Consider the following 23,290-nt stretch of genomic DNA (forward strand, 5'->3'; position numbering starts at 1 on the left):
CTGACCTCAGCCAAAGAAATCTCCCCATTGTTATTTCTGCTTGCTGTGTGCTCCACAATCTCTGTGAAAGTAAGGGGGAGACCTTTATGGCGGGGTGGGAGGCTGAGGCAAATCGCCTGGCTGCTGATTACGCGCAGCCAGACACCAGGGCGATTAGAAGAGCACACCATGAAGCGGTGTGCATCAGAGAAGCTTTAAAAACCAGTTTCATGGCTGGCCAGGCTACAGTGTGAAATATCTGTTTGTTTCTCCTTCATGAAAACCCGCCCCCTTTATTGACTGATTTTCTGTAAGGAACCCACCCTGCCCCTTCCCCCAGCTTTCTTTCAAACCAAATAAAGTCACTATCATTTAAAAATCATTTATTCTTTATTAATAGATTAGAAAAAGAGGGAGGGAACCCGGGTGGTATTTGGGAGGAGGATTACTGGGAAGGAAAAAGCCACAAAGAAAAGGTTAAAAAAATGACAGCCTTTTGCTTGGGCTGTCTACTGGGGTGGAATGGGAAGGTGTACGGAGCCTCCCCCCCCCCACCCCCCCCGCGTTCTTACACGTCTGGGTGAGGAGGATACGGAACATGGGGAGGGGGGAGGGTGGAACAGGGGCTGAAGCGGCAGTCTGTTTTCCAGCAGCCGTTCCTGAACCTCCACCAGACGCTGGAGCAGCCCCAGTGTTGCTTCCTTCATCCTCTGGTCTTCCTGACGCCACCTCTCATCTCGAGCGTCTCTCCTCTCCTCACGTTGGTCTCTCCTCTCCTCACGTTGGTCCCTCATGTCCTCACGTTGGTCCCTCCTCCACTCACGTTCACTGACTTCTTTCCTATACTTTGAAACTGTTTCCTTCCACTCATTCAGATGAGCTCTGTCACTTCTGCTGGATTCCATAATTTCCGAAAACATCTCTTCTCGCGTCTTCTTCTTACGACGCCTTATCTGTGATAACCTTCGGGATGGAGGAGGGAGGCTTGAGGAATTTGCAGCTGCTGTAGGGAGGGGAAAAAAGAGAGAATTGTTTTAAAAGCTACATTTTGCAGAACAATGCTTATACTCTTTCACGGTGACCAACACTGTTCACATTACATAGCACATGTGATTTCTGTGCAAGGTCGCATTTTGCCTCTTAATGCTGAGTGCCTGTGGCTTTGCTGCTAGAGATCACAGGTCTGGGCAACAGAATTCTGCTTGCATGCGGCCATGGTAAGCCATTCTCTTACAGCTTCTGCGCCCTACTTTCCCACATACCAAGCATAGCTTGTAGAGTGCTGCAGAAGCCTGGCCAATCTCAGCCAGTTGGGGGGGGGGCAGTGTGGTGGGACTTGTCTGGGCCCCTTCAGGCAAGTAGAGTGCTGCGGTTTTTCTGTTAACATTCAGCAGCACCAGAAAACAAACTAACCACGGTACCCCTCCCCCCCACCGCGTGGCTGGTATCAGGGAAGATCCCTACAGGCACCAAACTAACCCCCCCCCCCCACCGCCGCCGCCCCCCTCCCCCCCGCCATGAATTCTCTGGGATGATCACGGTACCCCTCCCCCCACCGCGTGGCTGGTATCAGGGAAGATCCCTACAGGCACCAAACTAACCCCCCCCCCGCCGCCGCCCCCCCCCCTCGCCATGAATTCTCTGGGATGATCACAGTACCCCTCCCCCCACCGCGTGGCTGGTAACAGGGAAGATCCCTGCTAGCCAAACGCGAAAAACTCAGGGCCAATTTCCCATCTGCGCTTGGCTAACTGCAGGGAAGGATTTATTTTCCGCCACAGGCAAACAGCCCAGTAGGAACGGCCACCTCTGTCCCCTTAATTAAGTTCCCGTATTTCAACCAGGTTACCAGGAGTGATATCACTCTCCTGAGGATTACACAACAAGATAAAGAACGGATGTTGCTTGAATGCCAGCAAACACCGGGACCATACGCTGCCAGGCTTTGTCAGGCAATGATACCAGATTACTTGCTGCAAGCATGGCGTGGTCAAGTGTCCTACCATGGAGGAGGGAATAAAGATGCACTGCCCAGAAACCTTCTGGCAAGGCTTTCGGAGTACCTCCAGGAGAGCTTCATTGAGATGTCCCTGGAGGATTTCCGCTCCATCCCCAGACACGTTAACAGACTTTTCCAGTAGCTACAGACTTTTCCAGTAGCTGAACTGACCGCGAATGCAAAGTCAGGCAAAGTAATCATTAAAAACCGTTTGCTTTTAAAACAAGTTTTATATTTTAAAAGGTAAACTCACCTGAGGTGCCTTCCATGGGGTCAGAGTCTTGGGTACTGGCTTGGGAGGCTTGGGAGGCTTGGGAGGGTACTTCAGTCGGGGTGATAAAAAGATCCTGGCTGTTGGGGAGAATGGAGTGCTGTGTGCTCTCTGCAAGCTCATCCTCCTCCTCCTCTACCCCATCGGCAGAATCCTCAGGCGTCGAGACTATCTCCGACCCAGAATCCACGAACACAGGTGGGTTAGTGGTGGCAGCCCCCCCTAGAATTGCATGCAGCTCGGCGTAGAAGCGGCATGTCCGCGGCTCTGACCCAGAGCGACCGTTTGCCTCCTTTGTTTTCTGATAGGCTTGTCTGAGCTCCTTGACTTTCACGCGGCACTGATCTGAGTCCCTATTGTGGCCTCTCTCCATCATGCCCTTGGAGATTTTTTCAAAAATTTTTGCATTTCGTCTTTTAGAACGAAGTTCTGCAAGCACTAAATCCTCTCCCCATACAGCGATCAGATCCAGTACCTCCCTCACGGTCCATGCTGGTGCTCTTTTTCGATTATCAGCCTGCATGGTTACCTGTGCTGATGAGGTATCTGTGGTCACCTGTGCTCTCCACGCTGTGCAAACAGGAAATGAAATTCAAATGTTCGCGGGGCTTTTCCTGTCTACCTGGCCAGTGCATCCGAGTTCAGATTGCTGTCCAGAGCGGTCACAATGATGCACTGTGGGATAGCTCCCGGAGGCCAATACCATCGAATTGCGGCCACACTAACCCTAATTCGAATTGTTAAAATCGATTTTGGCACTACTCCGCTCGTTGGGGTGGAGTACAGAAATCGATTTAAAGGGCCCTTTACATCGAATTAACTAGCGTCGTTGTGTGGACGGTTACAGGGTTAATTCGAATTAAAGCTGATAAATCCGAATTAAAGTCGTAGTGTAGACCAGGCCTGAGATACTATACAACCATAATAGATTAAGGTAGAGCATCCACTCCACAAAAAGAGGTTGCTTTTTGCTCAATGTGTGTTCTCCCTGCTCCTGCATTCAGTGACAGTTTCATCTTCTAGGCATTCAATTATACTCTGAAAATGTACTATCATTGTCTCAGTGGCTTTCATTTGAGCTGCTCATCTAGTCTTTCAGAGTGCTTTTAGGTGTAAAGGCCTCCTTTGTTCTTCAGAAACCTGTTCAATTTAATCTGTTGCATCAGTCATGTCAACTTCTTCAGGGGCCTTAATTGCATCATCAAGTTCCTCTTCTTTTGGCAAAACTGTACTCTCTTGAGCAAGAATTTGCAGATCAAAATTATTTTTCTACTTAGTCATTAGTTTTTCCCATGGGAAAAATCTGAAAAATATGTATATATTTCCTGCAAAATTGCAAAGAAAACCTTCATGTCTGGACTGGCTTTATCTTCAGGAATACGCACCAAAACTAAGATAATTTGATGTGCTGAACAATGAGTATGTGGTGCATACACTTTGTTTCCCTTGCTTGAAACATATTCTCTCATTTTTGTTTGGAATCCTACATGAGTTCCAGTTCATAACACTGGCCCCATCATATCTCTATCCAGACGTATTTGGGGTCTTTCAGAATAAAACGGTTGACTGGTCATACAAGGATGCAGCATCTGCCTCACTTACTGCCACAAAGCTTAAAAAAATGTTCTTTTATATCTACTTTTCCTTTGATATGATCAATTTTAACAAAGCTAAGCAGAATGGGCATTTGACCAATGTGGCTAATATCTGTGGTTGCATCTGAAATGACAGGGCGAAAAACGTATTTGCAGCTAAGTGTGCACTCCTGGTTTCTGATGCTGAAAGACTTGTAAGTTCAGCAGTAATTGTCTTGCTCAAGTATTTGATTCTTTTGGTGTTACTGATATGTTGGGCAAAAGTTGTATTATGTCTGGCAAGTAGGTTAATGATGCTCAAATAAATACCACTATTGTTGCTCTCCAACACTTTATGATGGTAGTGGGAAGGAGAGACCTAAGCTAGCTAAAGCGAGCAATATTTTTATTACTTCTTGCTGTTTCCTGATGTTTTCATACACTTGTTTGTCAAAACATGCATTGATAGTATGACCCTTCATGAACTATAGAGCTGCCATATGTCACTGTTTATGTTGTTTGCTCCTCCAACGAACAGACATTGACTTTAGTATATTCTTCCAGTCGTTGAAACCTGTTATCCAAGTTTATTTTCTGTATCCAAGTGTGGTGGGGGGAACGATTCACAGGTGCAGCGCCTCCTGCTGGTTGTCCAGGGAATTAGCTCCTTCCAGCCCAGCGCACCCTCTGCAGGCCGGTGTCTTGCCTGCTGCTGGCCCCATGTCCCTCCCAGACCCCGGTGCCCTTTGCCCAGGGGTTCTGTCCACCACAGTACCCCCTCACTATGGGTCTCCCCTCCCAGGGGAACCCCCAAACCCGACCTTGCCTCAGTGGCTACTGCCAGTCTCCATTTAGCCCCCGCTCCCTGGGGCAGGCTGCGGTCTATAAACCCCTCATCATCGGCAAGGGGGGTTGGACCAGCTGCCTCTGCCTATTCCTGGGCTGCCCCTCTGCAGCCCTAGTACCCTTTTGTGGGCCCTTAACTCGGCCTGCAGCCTGGGGCTTTGCTAGGCTGGAGCTCCCCAGCTCCCTCTGCCCTTCCCCAGCACCGCTCCACCCTAGGTACCTTCCTCAGCTTCCCAGGCAGCCAGGTCCTTTAGTGTCTCCTTTAGTCTCTGGCCCTCAGCCCTCTTATAGGGCCAGCTGGGCCCTGATTAAGCTGGCCACAACTTTGGCTGCTTTCCCAATCAGCCTAGCTTCAGCTGTTCTTAGTCCCTTTCCCTGCTGCAGCCCTCTCCAGAACTGCTTTCAACACCTGTTCTCCAGGAGTGGCGCAGCTGCCCCACTACAGGGAGAGGTCAGTCTGCTTGGGCTGCCCTGCTGGCTGGAGCTCTCCCTCTCTGACTGCTTTGGGCTGTTGCTGCTGGCTGAAGCTCTCTCCTTCCCTGGAGGACTACTGCTGCTGCCGGTGTGGAGAGGGGGCCTTGCCGGCCTGCCGGCCCCCCAACTCCACCTTCATCCTTCCAGGGGGAGAAGAAAGGACCCATCCCCGCCACCACCCGCCTTCCTGCCTGGGTCCTTACCTAGCTGGCTACTGCCTGCTTGCTGCTGTTGCTCCTGGGCCTGCTGCCTCGTCAAGGAGGAGGAAGACCACTGCGAGGAACTGTGTCGGGGGTTGAGTACTATTACTGGACTGAGTGACTCTAACATCTGCGCTCCTGGGGTGGTGGTAGCCTTTGCTACTGTAAGGGGCCGGGGGAGAGGCACGGAGCCCTCCCCCTAGCCCAGCTCCCCCCCACCACCTTCTACCAACAATACTGCCGCCCCCTCCACCAACCCCGCTAACCATCGACACCTGTTGCTCGCCCCTTGACGGGGCCACTTGCCTAGTTCCCACCGACACCTGGGACTGTATGCAGCAGCAAGTAGAGACTGAGCCTCTCAAGCGCTCGTGGACGCATTTGCACCCCGTCCTCTTGGACTTGGCAGGGGAAGGGCTCTGTCATCGCCCTGGTGGCCCGGCTACTGCTGCTTCCGCCCCTCCTCGTCCTGCCGTAGTGCCCGCTCAGGCCGCAGGGACAGCCTTCCCGTCGCGCCCAGATGAGCGGACGGGCCTCGCCTCCATCGGCTGCAGTTTGGCGGGGCCCATGGAGGAGAGGGCGGCAAGACTCCTGCCGGCCGAGGGAGAGGGCCTGCCCCAGGGGGAGGTTTCCCTTCCCCCCACTGTCCCACCCTTGCTGCCCTTGCTGCCCTGAGCCCCAGAACCATCTCCCTTGCCCCCTGGCCCTGCCCCTGCTGACCAGCCCTCCACCTCCACTTTCTCCTCGGAGGGCTGGGCGCTCATCTGGGGGAGGGGAGGCCCCCAAAAAGATGATGAAGGGGGCCGAGGCTGCTAAGAAATTGCTTGCACTTATGTAACTGTTATGAAGAAAACAAATCTGTATGTAGAATATTGTTTTCAGTGATGATGTATCCATTTCTGTAATGAAATGTTTTAATAATAAACATAACTGCAAGTGTTTGCAGATAAAGCAACATTTGTCAAATGGTTTAGGTAGGCCTTAGTCTAGTATGAAAACTATTAAGATCAGAAAAAAAATCAAGACCGTATTAGTTGGCTAGTCAAAGAAAATAAAACTGATTAGAATTACTGAGGAATAACGTCAGTCATGAAATAAAAAAATCCCCGCTGCCCATCATTATTTCCCAGTGAGAGGCTCTTTGAGAGGAGTTTGTTGATATAATTAAGGTTTGGGTGTAAGAAAAGGTAAAACTAATACAGAGTATATTTCTTTGCTTTACTTATATACATTCATTTAAAATATTATCTTCCCAAGGACATTCTTTTGTTAGAAGACAAGAACATTCCTAATACCACATACATCTTTTTACACATAGAGGAACAAAAAGGGATTTCATCTAATCACAGCCTTAACAATCAATTGTAATTCTCTCACAAATAACAATGAAATTATTGTTGGTATTATTTGAGTCCAGTCACAATGCTGTTTCCACCATATCTTCCAGGAGTTCAGTTGTTAGCTGTCACCCTTGACTATTATTCATCTAAGACCCCAGTTCAGTTACCCATTGAACGTTCCCAGTATGACCAAGGCAAAGAATCTTTTTTATTTTGAATAGTGTTTTGTTGGATTGGTTTTCAAGGGTATATTTTACATCAGCTCCATTATGAGTAGACAGGCATAGTGGTAAAACTCACTCAGAAAAATATGATTTGGACAATAAGCATTTTTCTCTCCAGGTATCTGTTAAAGTTTGTCCGCTTTGCCCATTTTATAAAAGGAATTTCAGAAAGGAAAATAAGTGTAAGAGTAAAAAAATTATGAAACCAAAATTACAAAATGTTCAAACATTATTTTTCTTGCAATGTTGTGGTTTAATTATTATAATGTATTTGTTTAATTATGACCAGATGGTGATACTTTACCTTACTCCACAAGTATCCCCACTGATGAAATAAAAGACCATGTTGCATTGTGGGAGATGTATTCTTGCCAGTGAGCCTAACCCATAAGGCATTGCAGCATCATAGGAAAATTCAGTTTAATACTGAACTGATACATAACATTTTGATTGTCAATTTCCATCATAAAATTTAGCTACATTGTAACAAAAATGATTTTGAAGAAGCTGCATTTTCTGCTGAAAATTCCTGACCAATTCTAACTCTCAGCACATCTGAAAATCAGGCTACAGATTTAGGAGCCAACTTTTTGCTCATATTTTTGAAAATTGTGGCCAGATTGTTTTGTTTATTTATAAAATTCTGTGTTGCTATGTATGTCTTTTCCAATTTATTCATATAGTTAGTTTCAAAAATATAGTACATTTTCATAATATCTGATTTTACCTGTATGTTGCATTAAGCTGCACTTAACTGTACACAAGAAAAGGCAGCAAAAGATGTAAAATATAAAGACATCTTTTAAGATGGTTATAAAAAGTGAATATAAAATATATCTAGGACAGATTGGGCTAGATTCACAAAGGATGTAGGTGCCTAACTCCCAGCATTAGGCCCCACAAGGATTAAAAAAACCTCCACTAACCTGCTGCCAAACCCTGTGGGCACCTAAACTGACTTGGCATCTAGTTTGTTGGAGTGAAAGATCCCTACAAGCCTATGTTTCTTCCTAATCACTGAGCTAAAAGTTACAAGGGAGATCCTCTTCCTCCTCAGCCCCCAACCTGGCATCATGCAAAAATGTTTAGGACCCAACACCAAGGCCGGGTTTGCAGCTAAGAATCCCAGGCAAAGGGAGACACCAACCGCCAGCCCAGATTAAGGCACCAAACAACCTGAGAGGCTCAGGACTTCACACACACCTGTTGGTTTTGCATCACCCATTGGCTAGATTAGATGAGGAGATGCCTAGCATGCTGGCTTTTGTGAATCCCATTCTGAGGAGCCTGTATGTCCCCGTTCATTGAGCAGGGAGCCTAGATGCCTAAGTCAGGTTTTCGCAAAAAGAACAGGAGTACTTGTGGCACCTTAGAGACTAACAAATTTATTAGAGCATGAAGTCAGGTTTTGTGAATCCAGTGATTTTCTAGGCACCTAAAACCTCCACTTCACCTAAATTCCTTTGTGAATGTAGTCTGTAGCTAGTATGTCACTCAATGGGTTTGTTTGATAGGTGTTTGTAATTGTGTACTTTTTTCTTGAATAATGGTGTTCAATTATTTGAAAAGACTTGGGTTCTTTGACAGAAATCTTCATTTGATATTGTACTTGTTTAGACATTTCCTAAAGGCTCGGTGTACATACACACACACACACACAACCCAATTGTACTTGAAACTGCTTTTGACTTCCATAAACCATTACATGAATTGCATCAATCTTTCAGATGGACATTTTTTTTTTAGTTAATACCATTTTGTTCTGAGGGGGAAAGGAGCTTTAAAATTAATTAATTTAAAACACAGGGAGTTAAGTTTTTGCAAATTTTGCAGTATAGTGTGTACCATGTAGCCTTGAATTTCACTTGATAATACTGCTAAAAACACAGCTGTCAAACTTTTTAAATCTGACTACAGAAATAAAACTGATGTTTTTAATTCATACATTGGAAGAATGACACTAAAACACAAATGTCTTCATATAGTAACACCAATTTTGGCTGCTTCCACACATAAAAATAATAAAATAAAACCTTTCTCAACTCTGCTTCAATAGCTGACCTTCTATTGGATTTCCATTAACTGTGTGGATGAATCCATATTTGATTAATACATTTTTGTGGAGGTGTTTCAAAGGAATGCCAACCATTTCAGCTGCATACTATGTATTTCTTCTTGTATGTTCTTACAGCTTGTGTATTGTATCAGTTTGAGAAGATTGTTTTACAAGTTAAGTAACTTCTAATGTTTTTAATCTGTAAAACACAATGTCCTAATTTCCTACTTCCTTATAAAAGATTCTTCTGATGGAAGGGAAAAGAACACCACACAAGCTCTGGTAATGACGAAGTTAAAAGTAGTGCTCAAATAGCCAACCTCTCATGTAATATGGGTGGTGGGGGGTTAGCAGGTGCCTTGGCCGGGCATGCATTGTCTCATTAGCAACATGCAGTTGAACTGCTGCTGGGGAAAGTGATATATAAAGGAGCACAGAAGGGCTTATCAGGCAAAGTCTGTTTGAGGGGAGTGGAGAATGGTGAATAACACAAAAAGTAACTTATTGTTAAACCTGGTGACTTTCTCTGATGTTATTTGTGGAGTTATATTATTTGTTGATTGTGAGCATGGGGATGCTTCAGGATTTCTTTGTAAAAGTCTTGAAAAGTTTCAAGAGGTTTCAGCACCAATCATTTGTCTGGAAATTCATAGCTTATTTCCTGTTTCTTATTGTTATACCTCAGTTTAAAAGGCTTGAGACATCCAGTGAGGGAAGAGGAACAATATCGTATGTTTAGATGACTATCGTACTATGAGTAATGAATAGTCAGTAGCTGAAACAAACTGGTTACAAACAATTTACAGGCAGCAATTTCATTGCTAAATGATTTAGCATGTTCTTAGAGTTAAGAAATATGTTCTGGGACACTGGGATTGGTTTGCAGACAAGAGAAAAAAAGGCTCATTGAGTTGTATGATTTAATTTGTAAATGAACAATTAGACCACCTCCAGAGTTGAAAGAACCACAAGCAGATTGTTGCTTCTTCTCTGATATAAGTTATACCTCAAACTGTTTCCTCTGGATGACAGCTGATAGAAGCTCTTTTGTCTCTGAGTCCTTGTCTGCATGAGGAAAAAAGTGAGTTCTTACTTTGTCAGCTAATTTGAAGTAAAAGTCTAATGAAGATGAGACAGTGTGTAGCAGGTGTGGTGGAAAATCCCTAGAAGTGGGGGGGCCACCTGTGCTTGAACTGTGTCTTGGCTCTGTCTCCTTCGCCTTACTCACCCTTATGGCCAGTAGAAGTGGGAAGACCACGGCCTGCTGTCCCCCTCCCCCAACCCCTAGTTTTCACAAAATGCCCCTAGTTTTCACAAAAGTTACCTAGTCAAGCTAAAGACCATGATGGATTCTAGGGTTTATCTTGACCTGCTAACTCATGTGAAAAATACATGCTGCCTTGTTCTTTACTAGATTTTACCTGACATTAAGTACCGAAAGTTAGCTAATGCAAAATAAGAATGCACCTTTGCGCCTAGTGAAGATGTACCCTCAGCCTACACTGGGCAAAATGTTTATAGATTTAACTTGTATTTATTTGATGTCAATAAAGTTATGCACATGTCTTTAATTATGGCTATGTCTACATTACCACTTTTGTCTGTGGGGAAAATATACATTTGTTGGGGGTGGTTTAATTATGCCGGTGGGAGAGCTCTCTTCCCATCACCATAGAGTGGCTACACAGGAGACCTTACAGCGACACAGCTGCAGTGATACAGCTGTGCCACTGTAAGGTCTGTGGTGTCGCCGTAGACTAAGCATATACCCCTGGCCTGTTCAGCCCAGGTAACACTGACCATTCTTTGATACATAGTGAAGTATGATGAAGTGATAATAAAATATGGATAAGATATAGCTCACTCACAGTTTTATTTTAATGACAGTGTTTACTGATATTTTTAATGTTCCTCAATTTTAATAGATGCAGGAAAAAGTCAATCCACCTAAATTAACATGACTTTAAGAGGAATATACATAGTACAGGTCTTCACCTCAAGTCCCTGAAATATATTTTGCTTCACATCTGAAGTTGTTTTTTGAGATGTTTATGCTATGAAGAGTGTAGCTTAATTTCTTCACTCATTAAATGAATTCTAAATATGTGTTGATATTAATTCTAATCGGGAGTGCTTAGTGATAACTAGTTATGAATACATATTTATAAGGTCAGCAATAGGCCAAAGGTGCAGGCAAAATGTAGTTTAGAGTCACTCGTATATGATATTTTGTGATTACTCAGCTGCAAAGTAAGTACATGAATTTAAAAGAAGCCATTTAGCCTACTTTATCAACCACTGATTTAAACCTAGTTGGTTCTATTTATCTAGCATATAGAAATGTTGGTCAACTCTCAGGTCTCTCGTTTTAGCACTGGTGTTATTCTGTCTGCTCCTGCTTTCACTGACATTAATGGGAAGTGTACCATTCACTTTTGTAGGAAGAGGATTGGGCCTTAGTTGTAAAGTATGGTATGCATTTCCTTAATTTATGGCTCAGAATTTGTTTTGACTTTTGTAACTTCTTTTGGGAAAATTCACCATCAAATTCTCACCAGAGAAAAGAGTCTGTAATTGCTAGCTCTTTTCATCATTTAGAATTCAGGGATCAGATTCAACTTTCAGTTACCCCAGTGTAAAGCTAGTGTAGTTAGCCTGTCTTACATTAGTATTAAGAGAAGACTTTGGTCCTTTCCATTTTAAGGGCATCTGCTTGCCAAGTCTATATTCCTGATAATCTATTTTTCCCTTTTATGAACAAGCACATAATCAGTGTATTTCCAAGCATTAATTAAAGTGTCTAGCACAATTTGATCTGACTTTAATTATCTTGTGTTTACACTTTTAAAATGTCATAATTGTTCCATGTGGCTAACCCTCTTGCCAACCTGTTCCACCTGCTTCTTCTGTTTACACATTATGAAGCATATCACTGAGCTCTTTCCAAGCAACAAATAATACAATTAAAACACTTCACTGCATCAGTGAAATAAGAAAATGCAGTAAATGCTAATAATATTCTGCACTTTTGTTTTGTTTCCCATCTCAGAATGTCAGAGCACTTTTTTAAACTTAATTCATTTTTACACTAGCCCTGTATGGTTAAATGACTTGCCTAAGATTACAAGCAAAGTCTATGCCAAACCTTGGAACAAGCCCTACATCCCTGGTCCTCTAATCCTACTCTTTAGAAACAAGTCACTTGAATCATGGCCTCACAACAAGGTCAAGATATCAAAACCAAACTGTGATTTAAGTATACCCTAAGTGCAAACAAACAATACCGTTCAGACCAAATACAATTTAAATATATATTTTTATAAAGGATTTGTTCCATTCAGCAAACTCTCTCATCAGGTCCCTGACTATCTTGATTTTGTTACTACAATCTTCTCTTCTGCCCTCCCACGGGGATCCAGACCACCCCATTCCAAACAAAATGCAGCTGCTGAAAACTCTTACTACTTCTTAGAAAAGTATAGCCAGGTCAATCTTGAATCATCTCCACAAAACAAAATTCAAGTGGCTTGTCTTCAAGGCCCTCCCTAATTCTACATCTGCCTACTCATCCAGCTCCTCAGTATGTTATGTTGTATCCCCCTTCACCATTTAATCTGTTAATGAAACCAACCTTGATGCACTGTTTGTTGTCTCCGTCCCAAACTATATCTGTTTTTGTCTCTTTTACAGTGTAAGTTCTTTATTTCTGGGCCTGAGCATTTCTTTTTCCATAGAGTGAGTAATTCATTTTGGAGTGTTAATGTATTAATAATTGCTGCTACTTTGAATTTGCGTATTGCCTATTTTGTTATAACTGATGTGCACTCGGATTTGCAACAATACATTATGGAAATACATCAAAATATTATATTGTATAAATCCACCAAACATTTTTACTAGTATATTTACTTTATTTTTTTATTTGTTTTATTATTTTTTTCCAGATACAATAAATATACCAAAATATCAGATTCCTCATAATACACCACATGAGTAAACAGGGTTAGGATAAAGGCAGGAGAGGGGAAGCAATATAATACATTAAGCATTGGTCTCTAAAAGCCAGCCCAAATCACTTTGAATGTTTTGGGCATTCCCTTTCTATGGAATGCCAGTTGTTCATTAGCTGCAGGATCAGCCATATCACTGAGCCAGGTATCAATGTTTGGTGAGAATTGACTTTTCCAGTTTTGCAGAACTGATTTTTTAGCACCCAAAACTGCACATTGGAACTGTGCCGCCTTGCTACCAAGTAACCTTCAATTATCAGGAATATATCCAAGAACAAAACTTAAGGGGAAGGGTTCCAACTTAGCATCCAATATCAAATTGGTCCTGTGACCCATTTCATACCAGAAATTCAGGATACAGGGGCACTCCCAAAACATATGAGCTAATGTAGCACCAAATTTTACATTTTTAACCATGGCCAGCATTGATAAGACCCATTCAAATTAGCCTATGTGGGGATCAGAATATTCAAAAAAGTGTATTTTAGTGAATAAGTGATAGTCTCCGGTCTGTAGTTGCTTTTTTTAATATTAGCTATAATTGTATTCCATTGGATTGGAGATAGTTGTGTATCCAAATATCTGTTTCAAACAACTCTCAAGTTATCAGTCTTTGCCAGAGTTTTTTGGCCAGATCATGAAAGGATGCTGCTGGTCAAGTAAATCCAGGAAGTTTTCTCCAGAATAATAGAATTTCTGGAGGTTCTGGAGCTCCTGGTGTATCTAGTCCAAATAGATAAATAAGCCTTAACTGGAGATATTTCCATGCTTTGGAGCAGGGCAAAGCAAATTGTTGCTGAAGATCTACAAATGGTTTTAATTTATCATTGTCAATTAGCTGGCAAACAGACATAATTCCTCTCTCCAACCAATCCCTCCACATCCAGGTTTTGCCACCAATTTTAAGGATAGGATTGCTCCACACGATCACATCTACATGGAAGGATGGATGGAAGCAAAACTTTCTGGCCAAGTTTGACCAAGCTTGCCTCACAGCCATTATTGCGGGCACTCTGGAGCCATCAAATCTATAATTATTTGATCCTACAGTGCCTGAAAGGAGGAGAGGGTATATCAATTCCCATTCAATCTAAAATTAAGGTGAGGTTTCTGTGATCATATCTAAGACCCACAAAGATGCCTGGATTAACAAAAAGGAGATATGCTATTTTTTTCAAATTAAGAAAATGAAATCCAGCCAGAGACAAGGGAAGCTGTAATTTTGTTTGGATAGAGTCTAGATTTCTTACCCTATACCCCCTAAGGAACATTCTGAAAATATTGAGTATCTTAAGATAAGAGGTGAGGAATAGAAAGAGCTTTACAGCTTATTTTACAGTAGATGGGAGTGTTTGGTCATTCTTGGCCTCATTGACTGTATTTAATAATCTAGGTATTAAAGTTTCACAGAATTTTGTAAAATTCACTTGGGAACCTGTCTGTGCCAAGAGTCTTTCCAACCTTCATTTCTTTTATAGCCTGAGGCATTTCTGTGATTTTTAGAGGGGCATCTAATAGTTCCTTCTGAGAGTCAGAGATCTGTGGCAGAGACAATCCACTAAAGAAGTTTTCTAAAGCATCTTTACTGATTCCCTCTTCATCTAAATACAGTTTTGAATAAAACTGTTGAAGATTGTTTATAATATCTGACTGTGTTGTATATAATTTATTGCTACTATCATGAACAGCAGCAATCTTATTTCTGTTAGCCTTCTGCTTAAGTCTATATGCCAACAGATAGCCAGCTCTCTTGCCAGATTCTCAGTAGTTTTGCTTCAAACAGAATAAAGCAAACAGCCTTTTGAGTCACAACTTTGTTGATTTAATATCTTAGATGATTTAGGATTCTGAGTTTCTCAGTGTGGAGGACAGAAGCATAGTCTATATCCAAGATCTTAATTTCTTTCACAAGGATATCAATTCTATGTTAGCTCCAGTTTTTTTTAAAAGGTGTCTTAAGAGATGATACAGCCTCTGACAAAGGCTTTAAAGACTTCCCAAAGTGTGGCAGCTGATGAAGCAGTGGAGGCATTTGTTTTTTGTTGTTGTTGTTGTTTTTGTTTTTAATTCCTGATGGATAGAGTTAAAAAATGATGCTGTATCAAAAAGGACATGTGTTTATCTCCGCATTTTAATTAGGGTTATATCCCCTGGGATCTAAAAGACACATGTAGAGGAGCAAGGTAAGATATTGCAATGGTACCAATATCACAATCAGTGTCAGAATTTATCAAGTCTTGTAACATTAAGAAATAGTCTAACCTTGAACATGTTGAATGAACGTCAGAAAAGGAAAGGAGGGGCGGGAAATTCTGTAGTCTCTGGCTGTAGGATTTCCCAATCTTCACACATCATGTAAACCTAAACCAGGATTGTATGAATGATATACCTGACACATATTAGTGTTTCCATGTGGCAATGGAGAAGATTTATTAAGGACTGGTCTAGAGTTTTGTTAAAATCTCCAGCTATAATAATAGGATAGAGGCCTATACCATTTATAATTATAATCATCCTGGTTTGGCCTGTAAAGCTTGACAAGGACAATTATAGAATTGCCATTTTCAGCCTATAGGACAGTAAATCTGCCTTCGCTGTCAGACTTTGTACTCAAAATATTAGCACTCAACTTTTTATGTATTAGTATAGCAATGCACCTCACTTTAGAATTAAAGCCACTAGACACTGAAAGGTCTACTCAATATCTATTCACTTTATAAGCTTTAAGTTCTATCAGATGTGTCTCCTGAAGAATGGGAATGTTACCATTCACTTTTTAAAACATTGACTATATATATACATATATTGTTTAATAGGGTTATTAAACTCTTTTATGCCAGGAGACACATTTAATTATTGGAGCCAACATTGTTAAAATGTACTGGATAAAATATAAAGTCGCTTTGTGAATAAATGAGACATTGCAGATTTTCTTGTGCGGCATACAGTTCTTGCATATGTAAGCAGCAAATGTTATATAATCCAAGGGTAGGTGTCACTTCCTGATAAACACTATAAAGAAGTGGGAATAAATTCCCAGTGTGGGAGGGCAATTGGAAGGGGATAGGAAGGGGAATTGAATAAGGTGGGTTTTTTTGTTTTTTTTGTTTGTTTGTTTTTTTAAAAGGGAAAAGATAGTGGAAAGAGAAATACGTAATTACCATATAATCAAAGAATTCATTAAACAGTCCAAAAATACACACTTGACACAGAGGGCGGGGGGAGGGAGGGTAGCTGGATCAAGTGAAACTTGGAGATCCTCACAGCCCTGGAGACTCAAAGATTACAACCCTAGGGATCACCTATTACCAATAGATGGTGATTCTTTTGGACTAATGTATCAAGATTCTAACAGAGCAATGATAAAAAAAATACTAATCAATTGATTGATTTTACACTGGTACTTCTTTCTTGTGAGTCAAGGTAATAGGCAGTAAATTGATAATAACCCTTCAGCCCCAGTGAGAGTTAATTTTCTTTTTTTCCCTTCTCTCATCCATCATAGAGATACAATATCAGATCTCAGAGAGCAATACATAAATTCCATAACGTTGCGTCATTCCATAGATATCTCCACTTGTGAGGGAGAAGTGTGCAGATTTTTTTAGGTATTGTTCTGCCTCCTGAGGGGAACAGAATGATACTATCTTCTTGCCATTCTTAATATGGAGCAATGCTGGGGGGTTTAATTACATACTTGAAATCCATCGTCCTGGCCAATTGTTTTGCTTGGTTAAAAGCTTCCTTCATTGCAACCACATCACAGGCTTAATCTCAAAAAAGCAGTATTTTAATTGCTGGTTCTCCCCATAACAGTTCTTTTCCCCCTCGCCCCCACTTCATTTCTGTAATACAAGCTCTGTCATAAACATACAGCTAAGGGTAGCATAAAATCCCTCTTTACTCTGTAAACGGTTAATTCCTCTTTTACCTGTAAAGGGTTAAGAAGCTCAGATAACCTGGGTGGCACCTGACCAAAAGGACCAATAAGGGGAGAAGATACTTTCAAATCTGTGGGGGAAGGTTTTTTTGTCTGTGTCTCCTGGAGTCAACAAGGAAACAGGGCAGGGAAAATACATCTCCCTAAGCCATATCTGAACTAAGCATCTAGTCTTGCAAAAATAGTAAGTAATAGCAAAGAAATGTGTTAGATTACCTTTTCTTTTAGCTTGTGAATTTTCCCTGTGCTAAGAGGGAGGTTTATCCCTGTTTTTGTAACTTTAAAGTTTTGCCTAGAGGGAAAATCCTCTGTGTTTTTGAGTCTTCTGTTATTCTGTAAAGTACTTACCATCCTGATTTTACAGAGTTGATTCTTTTACCTTTTCTTTAATTAAAATTATTCTTTTAAGAACCCAATTGATTTTTCATTGTTCTTAAGATCTAAGGGTTTGGGTCTGTGTTCGCCTGTACCAATTGGTGAGGATATTATTCTCAAGCCTTCCCCAGGAAAGGGGGTGTAGGGCTTGGGAGAATATTTTGGGGGAATAGGACTCCAAGTGGTCCTTTCCCTGATTCTTTGTCTAAATCACTTGGTGGTGGCAGCACACTGTTCAAGGCAAGGTGGAATTTGTGCCTTGGGAAAGTTTTTAACCTAAGCTGGTAAAAATAAGCTTAGGGGGGTCTTTCATGTGGGTCTCCACATATGTACCCCAGAGTTCAGAGTGGGGAAGGTACCCTGACAAGCTCCTTAATGGTAAACTTCAGGAACTTCACAATGAATGTTCTAAGGCCGATCTCCTGGAGCTGGCTTGTAGGTAAGGGCCAAGAGTGTCCAAAATCTAGCAGATCTAACTACTTAATTAGCAGTTTGAGAACAAATTCAGAAGGTTTACCTTTCTGTGTTCCCTCGGGGACACCCACAATCCTGATGTTACATCTCTGTGAGTGTCCTTCCAGACCAATTTGCTTTGTCTTAATAGTCTTGAGATCATTAAAGTTCTCTATAACCTCTAATTTGTTCTCATCTTCCACTTCATAAATTCTGTGTCTTGCTTCACCTATCTGTCTGGATAGAGCTTGTAGTGCATTCTCAATCTCAGTCATGGTGGTTGTTAGGTTGCAAGTGTAGATTTAATTTCAACACTATCGTTACCATGGTTCTTACTCTTGGTAAAACGGTGGCAGGAGATAAATCAATGGAGACACGGCTGGCTGCTCAATAGGTGGCTGGCACAAACAGTACAATACAAGAGTGCCGTCACTTAAATCTTCATTTTATTTTAGTCTCAAGCACTTACAAGTCCGCAACAGGTTAGTAAAACACCCTAAAAATCAATAATTACCGAAGTCTTCGAGTAGTACAACAACAACCATCTTTTAGCTGCCGCTGGGGACCTTAAACAGTGTCCCTGAAGTGTCTCTAAAGAGTCACTTTCTCTCCTTGGTTAGTGTAACAATAACATGTCAATAAAAATATTTGTGGAAGCAAACAACTTCAAAGTTTAAGCAAGAGGTTTCCCCAAAACATTCATTAGAGAGATGTGTTTTTGCACAGTCCACATGTCTTGAGGGCCCTGATACACAAATCCCAAAGGGCAGATATAGATAAACTTCCTGGTTTTTTTCCAAAAGACATACCTCAGCAATTTTGACAGATCTTATCAGGAAGGACAGAGGGTCAGGCTCTCCCTTTGATCCCCTCCCCTCCTGGCTTCTTGCTTCGATGTGTTAAGGCCATTCTAGAGACCTGCTAAGACCTACTGATTTAGCTGCTTTGGGCAATAAGCATGATAATCGATATTGCAGTTATTGGAACTGGTCCAGGTTTCTTGTTGGTCCTCCAAGATCTCCCTATTCTAGGGTGACCAGATAGCAACTGTGAAAAAACGGGACAGGGGTGGGGGGTAATAGGCGCTTATATAAGAAAAAGCCCCAAAAAACAGGATTGTCCCTTTAAAAGTGGGACATCTGGTCACCCTACCCTATACAGTATCTGTGGCCACCTGTTGTAGTACATCAGCTGTGTTCCATCAGGCTCATGCATCATTTTGTTTGTGGAAGGTGAGGGGGCAGGTCTCCCCTGTTTTTATTTAGTACTTTCAGATTCAGAGAAGAAGATGTAGCGCTAGATGGCTTCTTGGGGGTTTCAGCGGTTGGACACAATATTTCTGGGCACTGGATGGTGGAATTTAGGGAACAATGTTTGGGGATTCCCCATGGGCCACCTCAGAGCTCAGCAGTATGCATCTACCTCAGACACACAGCACTCTGGTGTCCCTCTTATATACTTTAAAGATAGTGTCCAAATAACTAATGGTATCAAGTAATTCTCTCAAAACATGAGCCACACTAGCTTTAACTTACTTCCATTAACAAAATAAAGGTAGGGATGCAAATAAAAATGGTGTAGAATAGGCAAAGAAAAGGGATTTTTTTTTCATTTCATGAAGAAGAATGGTATGCAATATTCAAATAGCACAAAACAGAAAACAATTTGGATGGAAAGGGAAGAATCTTGTGACGGTGGTGGTTTTTTACAAAAATCTTGGGTGCTTGGGATTTATGAAACGTGTTCACATTTGACAATCCTTTTTACTTGTACTTTGAATTGTGAGGGTTTCAATGGTGATTCAATTTAAAAGAAACAAAATTTTTATTAATCGCTTAAAGGTACTCTCCCATTTACTATATATATTAGTAAAGTGTTCGTATGATGTTCCAGTGTTCTAGGAATTTCATTCATGATACCTGGATAGTTTTCAAACAGCATTGTCTTCCACACAAAATTAAATTTAGTCAAAACCCCAAGTTTCCAGTGAAAGTGTCCGCTTTTGATGGAAAATCTTCAACTTTTCATAACAAACTAAAACATCTGAACATTTAAAAAAATCTTGGATTTTGGGTGAAAACCGAAAACTTTTGGCTGAAAAAAAAAAAGTTTTGAAATGTCATGAGGGTGACTCATGGATAAAGTATTAATGGTACATCATGCCCCATTCTCCCCTATTTGCTGGGCCTCCTAGCTGGACTACATATGTCATGGTGCACCATGGCTATAGGACTCCTATGATGTCTCTGCAAGAGGGAAGAACATAGTGCATCATGTGAGATGTAGTCTGGTGAAGGAGCATTGAAGATAATAGGGAAATAAGATACTCAAACTACAACTACCAAAAGGCACCGTAATGGCATTTCTAAATTGAAAGTTTGCAGTTTTCAGACCAAAAAAAATCAGTTTTATTTTTTTATTTTTTTTGCAAAAAGTATTTTATTCTGTGGGAATTCCCTCCCCAATTTTATGTCAAGCTCTACACCTAAAATGTTGTGTGTGTGTGTGTGTGTGTTGGTTTTTTTTCATTTTCAGGAATCAAAATGTGTAGGATATAATAAAATGCTTGTGCAAGATGCATTGCCATACTGAGTAGAATTCACTTTGTTTATCAGGACCAAAGAAGTCAGTGGAATGAGTGTTAAATGTGATGAATAGTGTGTGGAGAGAAGAGAAAAGTCAAAAAGCTGTTCTTTTGCTTATTCAGATGCCTGTTCCTGAGGGGGGAAAAAATCCTCCAATCCCAGAAATATATATGTGTTGCTGTTGGGTCAGAAGCTGGGAGGAGTAACACAAGCAACCATTTTTTCAATGTACCATATTCTTTTGTATGAGTATTTTGTGGCCCCAAAATGCCCTAAAAGTATTGTAGTTTTTTAATTTTAAAATATGGTCACTGTATATATTAGAGATAGAGGAACCTCTGTCTGTAAGCACCCTACAAGTGGATGTGTATGTATTGTTCATTAGAATTATTCTCTCTCTTCCTCTCCTTGTGTTCTCAGGCTCTATGCATGTGCTTTTCCAGCAACTTGATTTTTCACCTTATTTTACTTTCTTTTTCTTTTCATCCTCTCCAAAGCAGAATGCAAATACAGCAAGGTTCATGTCAAACTTCCAGACCCGGGATGTTCGAATGGGTTTGAAATGAGGCAAAATGAGTGTCCCCATCTCTGACTTCCAGTTTATAAGAAAAAGCATGATGAACAGCTAGAAAAAATCCAACAGCCAAACAGTTTTCAAAGTGATATTTTGTATCGAAAAGGATGGTACAGAATTGACAATTAGCAACTCTTGTTTATTTGGCAAGTTTAATTCTATGTTGGTGCATATGGAAGAAAAATACTATAACAGGAACTATGTACTTAACAACAGTTTAGGAGATGCATAAGTTATTTTCATAGATCTGAAAAAGCAGGTTTTATGGTTCGAATGTCTGGATTAAATAGCTTAACATTTTAATAGTAATTTGAAAAAAAACAGAGGAATTTGCAAAACTGTAAAAGAAGCTAATGAGAAGACGGAATTACAAAATATAATTCACACCATCTGGGACGCCTACACAGCATTGTCTGCTAGATTCAGATTGATTATGTTTGTGGAAGGTGCTGAATTGGCAGCACTGGGTAATATATAGTCACTATCCATCCTGAGGTCCTCAGTGTATCCAAAGGAGAGTGATAGTGAGGTCTGGAGCAATGCGGCCTCTGTGTTGAGCCAACAGTATGCCTCAATCCTATCCTACAGTGATCAACTGTAAGGTGAGAAGGATAGTCCAGTCTTCTGTGTCTCTGCCACCATCATTGTGGTAGTGCTTTCCAGGGTGTGGACCCTCGTTATTTTCTTAGACATATTGTCTTCACCAAAACAACTCATTTCATTTTACCCGTGTTTGATGATCATTGAACATTCTGAAAAAAGATAACTTTTTGTGGCATTAGAAAATTTAGATTGTGTTTTATATGGCATGTATGAATGCAAAATAAAAACGTTTTAAACAATTGTAACTCATCCTTTGTCAATGCTCTTGAGTTACAAGTCTTTCTTTTAGATCATATCCCATCACACATAAGGTCAATGCTGCTGGAAAATCATTTCACTATGAGTGGCTATTGTTCCAGACATGGTCTAAATCCACAGAGTACTGAAACACATACATTGTTGTAACCACCCACTCCCCCACAACCAAAGAAATTCAAATTTAGATCAGCTGCAAAAAATCAAAATGTGCAAAGTGATATGGCATCTAGTGCTAAGAGAACCTCAAAAGGTTCAAAGAGCAGGTAAAATGTGGACATTATTTTTGGCTGGAAATAATCCAAGAACAGATTTATTTATTTTTTGTCATACAGATATTTCAGCACTTCATGTGCCATGTGAAAATGAATAAGTGTACCAAAATGAAAGAAAAAATGGTACCAAATCAAATATTTCAGACTTGCAATATTTAGTTTAGGTTTTCATATAAAAATGGGGAAAAGGTGCATGGTTGAATGTGTTGTAGTTCACATGTAGGTAGATGTTATAACAATAGGTGCTACCAAAAGAGAAAGTAAATATATGTCCCTAGTGCATTAAAGCCTTTAACCTGAAAATCCTTGTATGACACATTTATTGTAGTTACAATTATTTTATTTATTACTGTAGTTCCTAGCAGCTCTGGTCATGGACCAGAACCCCATTGTGCTAGGTACTGCACAAACTGAACAAAAAGACAATCCCTGCCCCAGAGATAAAGGAATCCTAGTTTGTGCCCTAATGTAAGGGCAAGAGGCTACATGTCAATAAAAGCAATATGTATAATCCTCTACATTGAACAGAAGTAAATCTTAACCCCCTTCTCCATCTTCTGCCTTCCTCACAAGGCAAAAAAGAGGCATGGGAGGTGAGTTGAGAATGAACATAATATATGGGCCTGTTTGATTCCCTTCAGAATGTCTTCTGTTTATCATGGCCCCATCACTGTACTAACTCAGCTCCCCCAGGTCTTTAAAAATAATGATAAGAAATGAGGGGCTGAGCTATGTGCTCAAGTCTTTTGGGTTTCACTTCTGCTATGGGGCACAGGACCATTGAAAGCTGAGCAGTGGAGCTTTCTTAATGCAGCATCAGGTTTCCCTGCCCTCCCTTACTCTGCACCCACAGGGTAAGATCAAGCTCTCCATTATCTCTTAGTTCCTATAATTTCCTTGTTCTTTGTCAAAACCTCAGCAGTTGAAGTTCTTTGTTTAAAAATGAACAAATAAATTGTCGACGCTGTCTTAATTGTAATAAGATCCAGTCTTTGCTCGATCCTAAATTAAGTCGATGAGAACTAGAGACAGCTGCTTGTCCACTAAATTGAAACTTCTGTATGATTTTGAAATTATAGGGGTTTTGTTTTAAATGACATGAGTGTAAATCTAATTGTAGTTATGCATGATTTTCAAATAATATATTTATTTTCTGTGTGGCTACGCAGCCGCGCTGCCATCAGAGACCCTTATTCTGCAGAATGTACATCATTCTAATGCAAGTGCTATAAAAGGAGGGTGCATGCTAACATCAAA

This window comes from Chrysemys picta, chromosome 2, assembly GCF_011386835.1.
Source record: "Chrysemys picta bellii isolate R12L10 chromosome 2, ASM1138683v2, whole genome shotgun sequence".
Classification (NCBI taxonomy): Eukaryota; Metazoa; Chordata; order Testudines; family Emydidae; genus Chrysemys; species Chrysemys picta.